The sequence below is a fragment of the Salvelinus alpinus genome, chromosome 1, assembly GCF_045679555.1.
Source record: "Salvelinus alpinus chromosome 1, SLU_Salpinus.1, whole genome shotgun sequence".
Classification (NCBI taxonomy): Eukaryota; Metazoa; Chordata; class Actinopteri; order Salmoniformes; family Salmonidae; genus Salvelinus; species Salvelinus alpinus.
The window spans coordinates 26,308,923-26,320,428 of record NC_092086.1 but is presented as its reverse complement, the minus strand read 5'-3'; the positions used below and the strand labels follow the sequence as shown (position 1 = coordinate 26,320,428).

The 11,506-nt window shown below is 39.9% G+C and overlaps 2 long non-coding RNA genes across 2 annotated transcripts; both read right to left on the bottom strand.

Annotated features, from left to right (window-relative positions):
- Nucleotides 1-24: 24 nt before the first annotated feature.
- Nucleotides 25-1,015, bottom strand: LOC139572140 (uncharacterized). The gene is made up of 3 exons (XR_011674345.1): nt 929-1,015; nt 459-507; nt 25-111 (listed from the first exon to the last, which is right to left on the bottom strand). It is a non-coding gene; the product is annotated as an uncharacterized lncRNA (long non-coding RNA).
- Nucleotides 1,016-1,106: 91 nt separating this feature from the next.
- Nucleotides 1,107-6,836, bottom strand: LOC139572151 (uncharacterized). The gene is made up of 4 exons (XR_011674346.1): nt 6,760-6,836; nt 6,413-6,528; nt 1,350-1,439; nt 1,107-1,195 (listed from the first exon to the last, which is right to left on the bottom strand). It is a non-coding gene; the product is annotated as an uncharacterized lncRNA (long non-coding RNA).
- Nucleotides 6,837-11,506: the final 4,670 nt, after the last annotated feature.

Here is an 11,506-nt window from a genome sequence, read left to right as displayed (position 1 = left end):
ATATAAACACCTTCATCCACCTACCAAATGTCTCAGTTATTTTGGATGCAGCAACACGTTGTCGTTTCTTTGTTTGTTTGTTTGCATCGGTCTCATCAGATTTCCTTTTGCCTGGAAACAATTGGAAACGTATTTTATTAATGAATACACAGATCATCCAACAGCAGTCAAAGATCTCCCAATCTCCTTACAGCCAATGATGTTATTCAAATAAGTTGCATCAGTCGGTGGAAAATAACTTCAGATTATCCACTTACTGTGTGCATATGGTACACGGTACAAAGGGTACATGCAAATCAAGTGTATAGAATCTCATAATTCAATGCGTAACTGAGTGAGTTTTATTATATGTTTTGGAAAGATGGTACCACTACATTTTTCTCCTTGTCATCTTCTAAAACTAGTATTTTAGCATAATTTTTCTGTAAGTGGAGATCTGAAACAACTGTGCTTTTTACCTGGGATATTCACTTGAAGAGGGCGTGTTTTACTGGTTGAGGGTTCACTCTGAAAAAACATATAGATAATCAACAGGTTAACAAAGGAATTGTTCCACAAAACTTACAACACAAACATATCCCTATTGTTACCCTCTATGTAGCTATTATATGGGCTTTTCTTGCTTTAGTTTGAGATGCATTTTCTTTTAAGAATTTGGGTTTCTACCTGTATGTTGTTTTCACTGACTGGTATTGTTTACAGAGTAGATGTTTTCTATGTTGTATAGGGTTGTGACTATGAGAAAGCGCTTGCTAAATACATTTGATTGTTATTATCTTAAAGTATTATTTTAGTCCCCGTGGAGTGCACTGCTATCCTAATGTATGATAATTCATCTCTGTAAAATGGCCTGAAATCTTTCCAAGTTGTGCCAAGAAGTGATGCCTTAGCTGTGACCACGGACAAATGAGATATAGATTTTACCCACCTGGTCATAGACTGTTTCCCCCACTCCAGAGGTGTTCAGTGTGGGCACACTTCCTCCAAGTGTACCAAAGAGTTTATCCAATGACCTGGCGACAGACTCACAACAATTGTCATTTTGTTGACACCAACGGGATATTATATGTAGTCAGTGATGAATAAAGAAATTATGTGTTTCTTACCTTTTAGTCGCTGATCGTTTAGGAGTTTGATTTCTGGGTTTTATGATGGCCTTTTGACAAGACTCTTGATTGACCATCTCACCAGTAACCTGGGGACGGAAGCCGTGTTGAGTTATAGGGTGACAAATATAAAGGTCTGTATACTGATCTAAATAAAACAACTATGCATTTGGTTTAGGTAATTGTACTCTGGCTGAGATTTCATGTAATGTATATGGTTATATAGGAGGGTAAAGATGGTACATTTTGTGAGGAACTCTTGGAGGCCTTAATGGATACTGATGACCACGTGGCCGCTTGAATGTTCTTATCATCATCGGGTTGATTCTGTTTCTGCAGTTAAAAAACAAAATTCTCTAAGTTGTTAGGCAAAGAACAAGAACGGTACAGTAACAGTTCAGACTTTAGTTACAACAAATTAAATCTAATTATATTGGTCACATACACATGGTGTTCGTGCAATGTAGTGTATTTGAGGTTTAAAATGGCTCCTGAAGTTTAATTTCCATTTTGAAATTTCACACTTGATTTTTCCTATCGAAAAATGCATCAACCACTACAAAAAAAGTCCATTAATTATAATCAACATAATATTTCACATTTCCTATTGCTGCAAGACTATTTTCATGCTGTAGCAAACTGGCTCAAACAAAGTAAACTTTCTTTAACTAGGCAAGTCAGATAAGAACAAATTCTTATTTACAATGACAGCCTAGGAACAGTGTGTTAACTGCCTTGTTCAGGGGCAGAACGACAGATTTTTACTTTGTCAGCTCAGGGTTTCGATCTAACAACCTTTCGGTTACTGGCCCAACGCTCTAACCACTAGGCTACCTGCCACCCCTTAAAAGGGGATTTTATCCTGGCTCTGCCACCTGTATATAGTCATTACTATACTAACAACATTATATTTTCGTCATAAACATCAATTAATTTTAAAGTTTTGACTTCCTGGGCATTCGTCTGCTCATAGTGCACCACAAAGTCCAGCATTCATAGCAAATGCAGATACCGCCCGCTAGGTAGATGGGACGTGACCACAACCTTGGTTGATGGCGTTGTTTACTTCGAATGACCAACACACAGTAATCTCAGAACATAGTGTAGCATTTCATGTTTTTAAATGTTTGTTTTTCACTAACATTTGTCATCATGCCCGTGTGTTGTTCTGTCTGGCTGTGCTAACTACAACAAGCGTGAAAAAGAGTTATCTTTCACTGTTCTACCTACCAAAGATTTGCCCCGATGCTGCCAGTGGTTTGCGGCTATCGAGAATGATTCTTACGGTGACCAAAGATTATCAGAGGGATTTTCTGGCTGAACGGATTCCATTTAGTCGACAGCTGAGAAGTGATGCGATACTGTACCATCATTTTCTCTTTTCACAACAAAATGGAAGATTCTTGATTAGAAGTAACATGACGTTCGCTGGAATAGGTAAATTAGCTAGCTAACATTACAGTCGTGTATTGAACTCGGTAACGTTAACCCACCAGCTAAATCATATAGCTAGCTATCTTTTGGATGCACACTGTCAATCAATTTCGCCTATGCCATTGTAGTCACTAGAGGTTGACATGGGAGTGAATATTCATTCCTGTCCCATCTTGTCCTGTCAAATTTTTTCCAGTATTGTCTTGATCCCGCAACAGTTCTATAACCCTGGAACTTTCCTGTCCCATCTGAATAAAAAATCACTCCCGTCCTGTGAACATTTTTTACGCGCAGAAATCTGAAATAACTTCCTCCTAGCTGCTTTTCCTCTCTGATTCAGACGGGTTGGGTTAAATGCATTAGACACATTTCAGTTGAATACATACAGTTGGACAACTGCCTAGGTTTCCCCTTTTCCCTTTCCTTTCCCTTTCTGTCTGTCCTCCTCTGCGCCAGCATCGCATGATGCGCAGAGTCTCTCACTGTTGCTTCCTGTTATAGACCCCCCTCAGCTCCCAGCTGTGCCCTGGACACCATATGTGAATTGATTGGCCATCATCTATCTTCAGAGTTTGTTCTGTTAGGTGACCTAAACTGGGATATGCTTAACACCCCAGCAGTCCTACAATCTAAGCAAGATGCCCTCAATCTCACATAAATTATCAAGGAACCCACCAGGTACAACCCTAAATCCGTTAACATGGGCACCCTCATAGATATTATCCTGACCAACTTGCCCTCCAAATACACCTCTACTGTTTTCAATCAGGATCTCAGCGATCACTGCCTCATTGCCTATCCGCTATGGGTCCGCGGTTAAACGACCACCCCTCATCACTGTCAAACGCTCCCTAAAACACTTCTGCGAGCAGGCCTTTCTAATCAACCTGGCCCGGGTATCATGGAAGGATATTGACCTCATCCCGTCAGTCGAGGATGCCTGGTCGTTCTTTAAAAGTAATTTCCTCACCATCTTAAATAAGCATGCCCCTTTCAAAAAATATAGAACCTAGAACATGTATAGCCCTTGGTTCACTCCAGACCTGACTGCCCTTGACCAGCACAAAAACATCCTGTAGCGGACTGCAATAGCATCGCATAGTCCCCGCGATATGCAACTGTTCAGGGAAGTCAGGAACCGATACACGCAGTCAGTCAGGAAAGCAAAGGCTAGCTTTTTCAAACAGAAATTTGCATCCTGTAGCTCTAACTCCAAAACGTTTTGGGACACTGTAAAGTCCAAGGAGAACAAGAGCACCTCCTCCCAGCTGCCCACTGCACTGAGGCTAGGTAACACGGCCACCACCGATAAATCCATGATAATCAAAAATTTCAATAAGCATTTCTCTACAGCTGGCCATGCTTTCCTCCTGGCTACCCCAACCCCGGCCAACAGCTCCGCACCCCCCGCAGCTACTTTCCTGAGCCTCCCCAGCTTCTCCTTCACCCAAATCCAGATAGCAAATGTTCTGAAAGAGCTGCAAAACCTGGACCCGTACAAATCAGCTGGCCTAGACAATCTGGACCCTCTCTTTCTAAAATGATCCGCCGCCATTGTTGCAACCCCTATTACCAGTCTGTTCAACCTCTCGTATCGTCCAAGATCCCTAAAAATTGGAAAGCTGCCGCGGTCATGACACTCTAGACCCAAACTGTTATAGACCTATATCCATCCTGCCCTGCCTTTCTAAAGTCTCCGAAAGCCAAGTTAATAAACAGATCACTGACCATTTCGAATCCCACCATACCTTCTCCGCTGTGCAATCCGGTTTCCGAGCTGGTCAAGGGTGCACCTCAGCCACGCTCAAGGTACTAAACGATATCATAACCGCCATCAATTAAAGACAGTACTGTGCAGCCATCTTCATCGGCCTGGCCAAGGCTTTTGACTCTGTCAATCACCGTATTCTTATCTGCAGACTCAATAGCCTTGGTTTCTCAAATGACTGCCTCGCCTGGTTCACCAACTACTTCGCAGACAGAGTTCAGTGTGTCTAATCGGAGAGCCTGTTGTCCGGACCTCTGGCAGGCTCTATGGGGGTACCACAGGGTTAAATTCTCGGGCCGACTTTTTTCTCTGTATATATCAATGATGTCGCTCTTGCTGCTGGTGATTCCCTGATCCACCGCTACACAGACGACACCATTCTGTATACAACTGGCCCTCCTTTGGACACTATGTTAACTAACCTCCAAACGAGCTTCAATGCCATACAACACTCCTTCCATAGCCTCCAACTGCTCTTAAACGCTAGTGAAACCAAATGCATGCTTTTCAACCGTTCGCTGCCCGCACCCGCCCGCCCGACTAGCATCACTACTCTGGACGGTTCTGACCTAGAATCTGTGGACAACTACAAATACCTAGGTGTCTGGCTAGACTGTGAACTCTCCTTCCAGACTCATATCAAACATCTCCAATCCAAAATTAAATCTAGAATCGGCTTTCTATTTTGCAACAAAGCCTCCTTCACTCACGCCGCCAAACTTACCCTAGTAAAACTGACTATCCTACCGATCCTCAACTTTGGGGATGTCATCTACAAAATACTCTACTCAGCAAACTGGATGCAGTCTATCACAGTGTCATCCGTTTTGTTACCAAAGCCCCTTGTACCACCCACCACTGCGACCTGTATGCTCTAGTCGGCTGGCCCTAGCTACATATTCGTCGCCAGGCCCACTGGCTCCAGGTCATCTATATGTCTATGCTAGGTAAAGCTCCGCCTTATCTCAGCTCACTGGTTACGATAACACCTACCCGTAGCACGCGCTCCAGCAGGTATATCTCACTGGTAATCCCCAAAGCCAACACCTGCTTTAGCCGCCTTTCCTTACAGTTCTCTGCTGCCAGTGACTGGAACGAATTTCATAAATCGCTGAAGCTGGAGACTTACATTTCCCTCACTAACTTTAAACATCAGCTATCTGAGCAGCTAACCAATCGCTGCAGCTGTACATAGTCCATCTGTAAATAGCCCACCCACTCTACCTACCTCATCCCCATATTGTTTTTATTTACTTTTCTGCTCTTTTGCACACCAGTATCACTACTTGCACATCATCATCTGCTCATCTATCACTCCAGTGTTAATCTGCTAAATTGTAATTACTTCGCTACTATGGCCTATCTATTGCCTTACCTCCTCACGCCATTTGCACACACTTTCATAAATAGACTTTCTTTTTTTCTGTTGTGTTATTGACTGTACGCGTGTTTATTACATGTGTAACTCTGTGTTGTTGTTTGTGTCGCACTGCTTTGCTTTATTTTGGCCAGGTCGCAGTTGTAAATGAGAACTTGTTCTCAACTAGCCTACCTGGTTAAATAAAGGTGAAATAAAAATAAAAATAAAAATATATATATAACAATTATTAGCTGGAAACTTTAGACTGTTCTCAGGGCTTTGTTGTAGCTAGATATGTTTAAGTTGCGTCGGGATAATTTTAGCATTTTAGCAAACCCTATTCCTAAACTAAACCTAATTATCTTAACCTGCCACGTTAATTCTCCAAACCTACCACGTTAATTATCCTAACCTGTTACAGAAAGTCACTTATGCTATTCAAAACTGGAAGATATGCCCAGAGCACGAAAGGGGGTTACCTAGTCAGTTGTACAACTGAATGCATTCAACTGAAATCTGTATGCCGCATTTAACCCAACCCCTCTGATTCAGAGAGATGTGGAGGGCTGCCATAACTGACACTTCCCCACACGAGTTGTAGTCTTTCAGAGACTGGAAAACATATGCCAGTTTGTAGATTTAGCAATTAATCCTCTGATAGGAACATCACTGAAAAGACATCCAATGGATCTATAATTATAATCTGTGTAACAGTAGCTGTTGTACACCTAGTTTGTAAAGTACCTTGAGAAATTCTTTGTGTTTGTTTCTAAATGCAGACCTTGGTCCTATTTTTGGAATCAAGTTGATGAAGTCTTTCTCCTTAAGGAAGAGGAAACTTTCTTCATCAATTTCTTCATCTGAAATTAAGGAAATATACATTTTAGGCATCTCAATATCATCAAATAATAATGACTGTATCAAATTAACAAATAAACATACATGTTTACAATTGAGGTGAAATCTTTAGTTGAATGTGTAATAATACAATGTACAATAATACCTACATTATTTTAATCAAATCAATCAATAATTGTATTAATACACAATGTATTATACAATGTAGAATAATACATCACAAATGTCTTCACCTTCAAACCTCTGAATCAAGTCACTGAGGTTCCACTCAGTTAATTTGTCTCTGACAAAATCAAATGATGCCATGAGACGTCACTATGAAGGGAGAGAAACATAGTACAGTTTACATATTTGTGGTAGGCGATATCACATACATTTTATTCCAAAAGGTGCAAGTGGAACTATAAAGATTAACATGATGATTTATTAAAACAACAAAAGCACATGGCATTCAGTATTTAAGCTTCATTTTCAAGAGAAAATCAAGTGCTCATGTTCTTGTGATTCCTAACCATTTTGTTATTGTAGGATGTCCGCAATCATTTTTCATAGACTTCTTTGTTCTCAGATGAGTAAAGTTTCTCTGAATATCGGCAAGTATATCGGTCTTTTCAACCCTTATCTACATATTATTTTTTTAAATATATGTAATTATTCTCCTATAACTATTTCAATTGAGGCGCCTTTCAGACCCTTGTTTTATATTATTTACCTCTGCAACACAAACTTTTCATTTCTCTTTTACTTCTGATCTTCATATTGTTTTGTCTTTTAATTCTCATTGGGGATGCTAATTTCAGTCAATTTTGATGCCGACTAACTAACTAAATGAATTCCAAAAAGTACAATTATGTGACCATTGAAAATACTATGCATGGGTACAAGGACTCAACATTTGTCATTAAGAGGTTAACCTGTCTAGGAACGGGGTTCTGTCTAGGAACCCCGTTCCGCTAGCGGAACCCCTCGCCAACAGCCAATGAAATTGCAGGGCGCAGAAAATCTCATAATTCAAATTTCTCAAACATACAAGTATTAGACACCATTTTAAAGATAAAATTCTCGTTAATCCAACCGCAGTGTCCGATTTCAAAAATGCTTTTCGGCGAAAGCAGAACATATCATTATGTTAGGTCAGCAACTAGTCACAGAAAGCATTCAGCCATTTTCCAACCAAAGAGAGGAGTCACAAAAAGCAGAAATATAGATAAAATGAATCACTAACCTTTGATGATCTTCATCAGATGACACTCATAGGACTTCATGTTACACAATACATGTATGTTTTGTTCGGTGAAGTTATATTTATATCCAAAAATCTGAGTTTACATTGGCGCGTTACGTTCAGTAATTCCAAAACATCCGGTTTTGTGGCCTGCTGGAGGTCATTTTGCAGGGCTCTGGCAGTGCACCTCCTTGCACAAAGACGGAGGTCGCGGTCCTGCTGCTGGGTTGTTGCCCTCCTACGGCCTCCTCCACGTCTCCTGATGTACTGGCCTGTCTCCTGGTAGCGCCTCCATGCTCTGGACACTACGCTGACAGACACAGCAAACCTTTTTGCCACAGCTCGCATTGATGTGCCATCCTGGATGAACTGCACTACCTGAGCCACTTGTGTGGGTTGTAGACTCTGTCTCATGCTACCACTAGAGTGAGAGCACCGCCAGCATTCAAAAGTGACCAAAACATCAGCCAGGAAGCATAGGAACTGAGAAGTGGTCTGTGGTCACCACCTGCAGAATCACTCCTTTTTTGGGGGTGTCTTGCTAATTGCCTATAATTTCCACCTTTTGTCTATTCCATTTGCACAACAGCATGTGAAATTTATTGTCAATCAGTGTTGCTTCCTAATTGGACAGTTTGATTTCATAGAAGTGTGATTGACTTGGAGTTACATTGTGTTGTTTAAGTGTTCCCTTTATTTTTTTGAGCAGTGTAGTTTTTTGGGGTATCTGTACTTTACTATTTACATTTTTTACTTTTACGACACTACATTCCAAAGAAAATAATGTACTTTTTACTCCATACTTTTTCCCTGACACCCAAAAGTATTCGTTACATTTTGACAGGAAAACGGTCCAATTCAAACACTTATCAAGATTACATCCATGGTCATCCCTACTGCCTCTGATCTGAAGGACTCACTAAACACAAATGCTTCTTTGTAAATTTTGTCTGAATGTTGGATTGTGCCCCTCTCCTCAATAAAGAAAAACAAGAATATTATTTGTTTGTTTTACTGGGTGACTTTCCCTTTTACTTGAGTCATTTTCTATTGAGGTATCTTTACTTTTATGACAATTGAGTAATTTTCCCACCACTGACACAGGTGAATATCTCCATTAGAAACTTAGAAAGAGGGGAAATATAAATATGCTACAACTAGGATGGGTTGTTAATATGACTTCTTGAGCTGACAAAAATCCTAGTCACCAAAATCGGGTACTAAGTTTTATTTTTATCGATAAAAAATAAAAAGTCTGATATGTAAGTCTAACATTAATGGCTGGTTTCAGCTCCTCCAATGGTGTGTATTATTACACTGCCGTCAAGTGGATGTAAGCGCTACTACATGACTTAGTTTCATAACTGCCCATTCTGTAATGTTCATTGGCTCAGAGAGGCTTATGTGAGTTGTATGGTGTAGCTGTGGCTCTGAGTATTGTTTACTCAGAGCCACAGCTATCCTATGTAATGTACAGTATTCCCAGTGAATTTGGTGATGCGTTTTTATTATTAATAATTAATTTTGTCAGGTTTATGTCTCATCCTGATATTATGCAACCTTAATGTAATGTGAGTATGAACATATTTTTTTTGTTTCAAAGTGGCAGCATGAATTAAGTTAGCTTGAATTAGGGTTTAGCTTAGGTCAAATTTGATTCAGATTTTGATTACTATCTTGAAAGATGATAATTCAATGCTAAAGTTATTGCAAATGAGATAAGAAAGTGATACATGTTTTATAGACATTACAAAACTGTTGTACGATAGAAGCAACCTCCACTCTACTGGTGAATTGATGAAACATGTTCTTTTTCTATGGACAAATAGAAAGTCACGTCAAACCAAATATCGAGTTGATTTCCGTTGGTTTTATCACTACCGATGATTTTTTGCTAAATTACAGTTTCTTCCAGAACCATAGACTACTTTCAGGTTGAGGAAACAACTCAACTTAAGTTTTAAAATACTGAACTTCCCCTTTAAGTAAAAACTAATAGAAGATGGGTTTATCCTGTATCTAGTCCCCCCATTTGAAGAAGTCATAAGTATTTGGACAAATAAAAATTCCCAGGACAAATACAAATTCAGTGTTACGAAATCGATTAACTAGCTGGCTAATATTATTGCGCTTGCTAACTCTATGGGTCTTGGGCCAACCTGCAGAGGGCACACTACATCACATATCTCTGCCCAGGTCTCAGCTAGAGATACACACGAATCATCTCCCTCACTAGGGAGACCCATTTCCTGGGAACCACTGTCTATGTATTCTCAGAAAATGTTGTGATGTTTTTTCTCCCTGTTCAGAGAAATTAGTCATTGAAGTTGTTAGGTTTATGTCTTATCATACATCCTGATATTACCAGGTTCTGACCACTAGATGGTACTGTTCCCTGATGGTGTTGTTCCCTCAATGTTAAAAGTGTAGTTCACCTAAATTACTAAATCACATATTGGTTTCCTTACCCTGTAAGCAGTTTATTATGGATAAGGTATGACAGCAACCCATGCTTTGGTTGGAGAGCTCTGCTAAGTTAAAATATGGAATATTTTTGTTAAGTGGAACTGAGAGCGTTTTAGCAACATGAAACCTTGTTAAAATATGTTCATATACACCCCAAGAAGAATATCACACTTTTTTATTAAATTTTTTTCGACAAGCAAGCACTTAGATATTGTCATTTTCACGTTTTCATACTTTCATAGAATGTTTGGGAATGACGTAGAGTAAGACATTTGTAAAAATTCTATAGCAATATAGTGGGAAAGCAGCTGTGCATTTTTACAATTTATAGACACTGATCTTTGAACTGGACTGTGTGTTTACATGCAATAGCAACAGTGCAACTTTAGATAATTAGAAAGCATTGGCCACAAGCCAAAAAATACACCTGGATGGACTTCTGCAAATATGCAAACACCATGGAAGTCCTATTACATTTGGGAACTTTACAGTCCTATTGATCAAACAACCATGAGAAGTGAGGCTCTCTCTCCCTCAGTTGCCTATGCACATCAACAACAAGATCAACAACTAATACTAGCCAGAGTGAGATAAGCAAATATCTAACAAGGGAACAGTAGATAAACCCTCAAACTTTTTCAGCTTGTAGTTGGCCATCAAAATTGCCTGCTCGCCCTTCTGCAGCTTGCCTGCCAATGCATGATTGTTCCAACCCACATTTTGACAACTGAATGGGAACTTGCCTGCCTGCTCGCCAATTTGATCGATCCCAGATACATTTGATTGACAACTAAGATATATGCTAACTGTGGATAACAGTCGTTCAAGTTCACCATAGCTAGCAAGCAAAGTGATTCACATTTCTCCAAGCTAACCAAATGACACATGCAACTATGGCTGTAGCCACTGAAAAGGGGGCTAAAAGTTGCCCACGCCCAATGACATGACATCCTCCCAAAAGCTAGAAGGTTAGCTACTGTAGCTAACACATTACCAGCCTTAGTTACATTTGTCCATTTTTGTCCAAAGTACTGAGTCATTGAATAAGGAAATAGTGATCATTCTGAATGGGTGGAAGCAGCAAACAATGTACCAGGCCAGCTGTGATTTACAACCTGATTGCAGTATTTGTTGGACTACCAAGAAATGTACTGGTGAATTATATTAATCATGCATCGAACTGCATCCATCTATTCTGCCAACAATGCCTTACCCCAGGTCATGGAATTTTGGGGTAAAATATAACCTATTTGTAAAACCTCTTATAAAGGTGGTTTCGTCGCATAAAC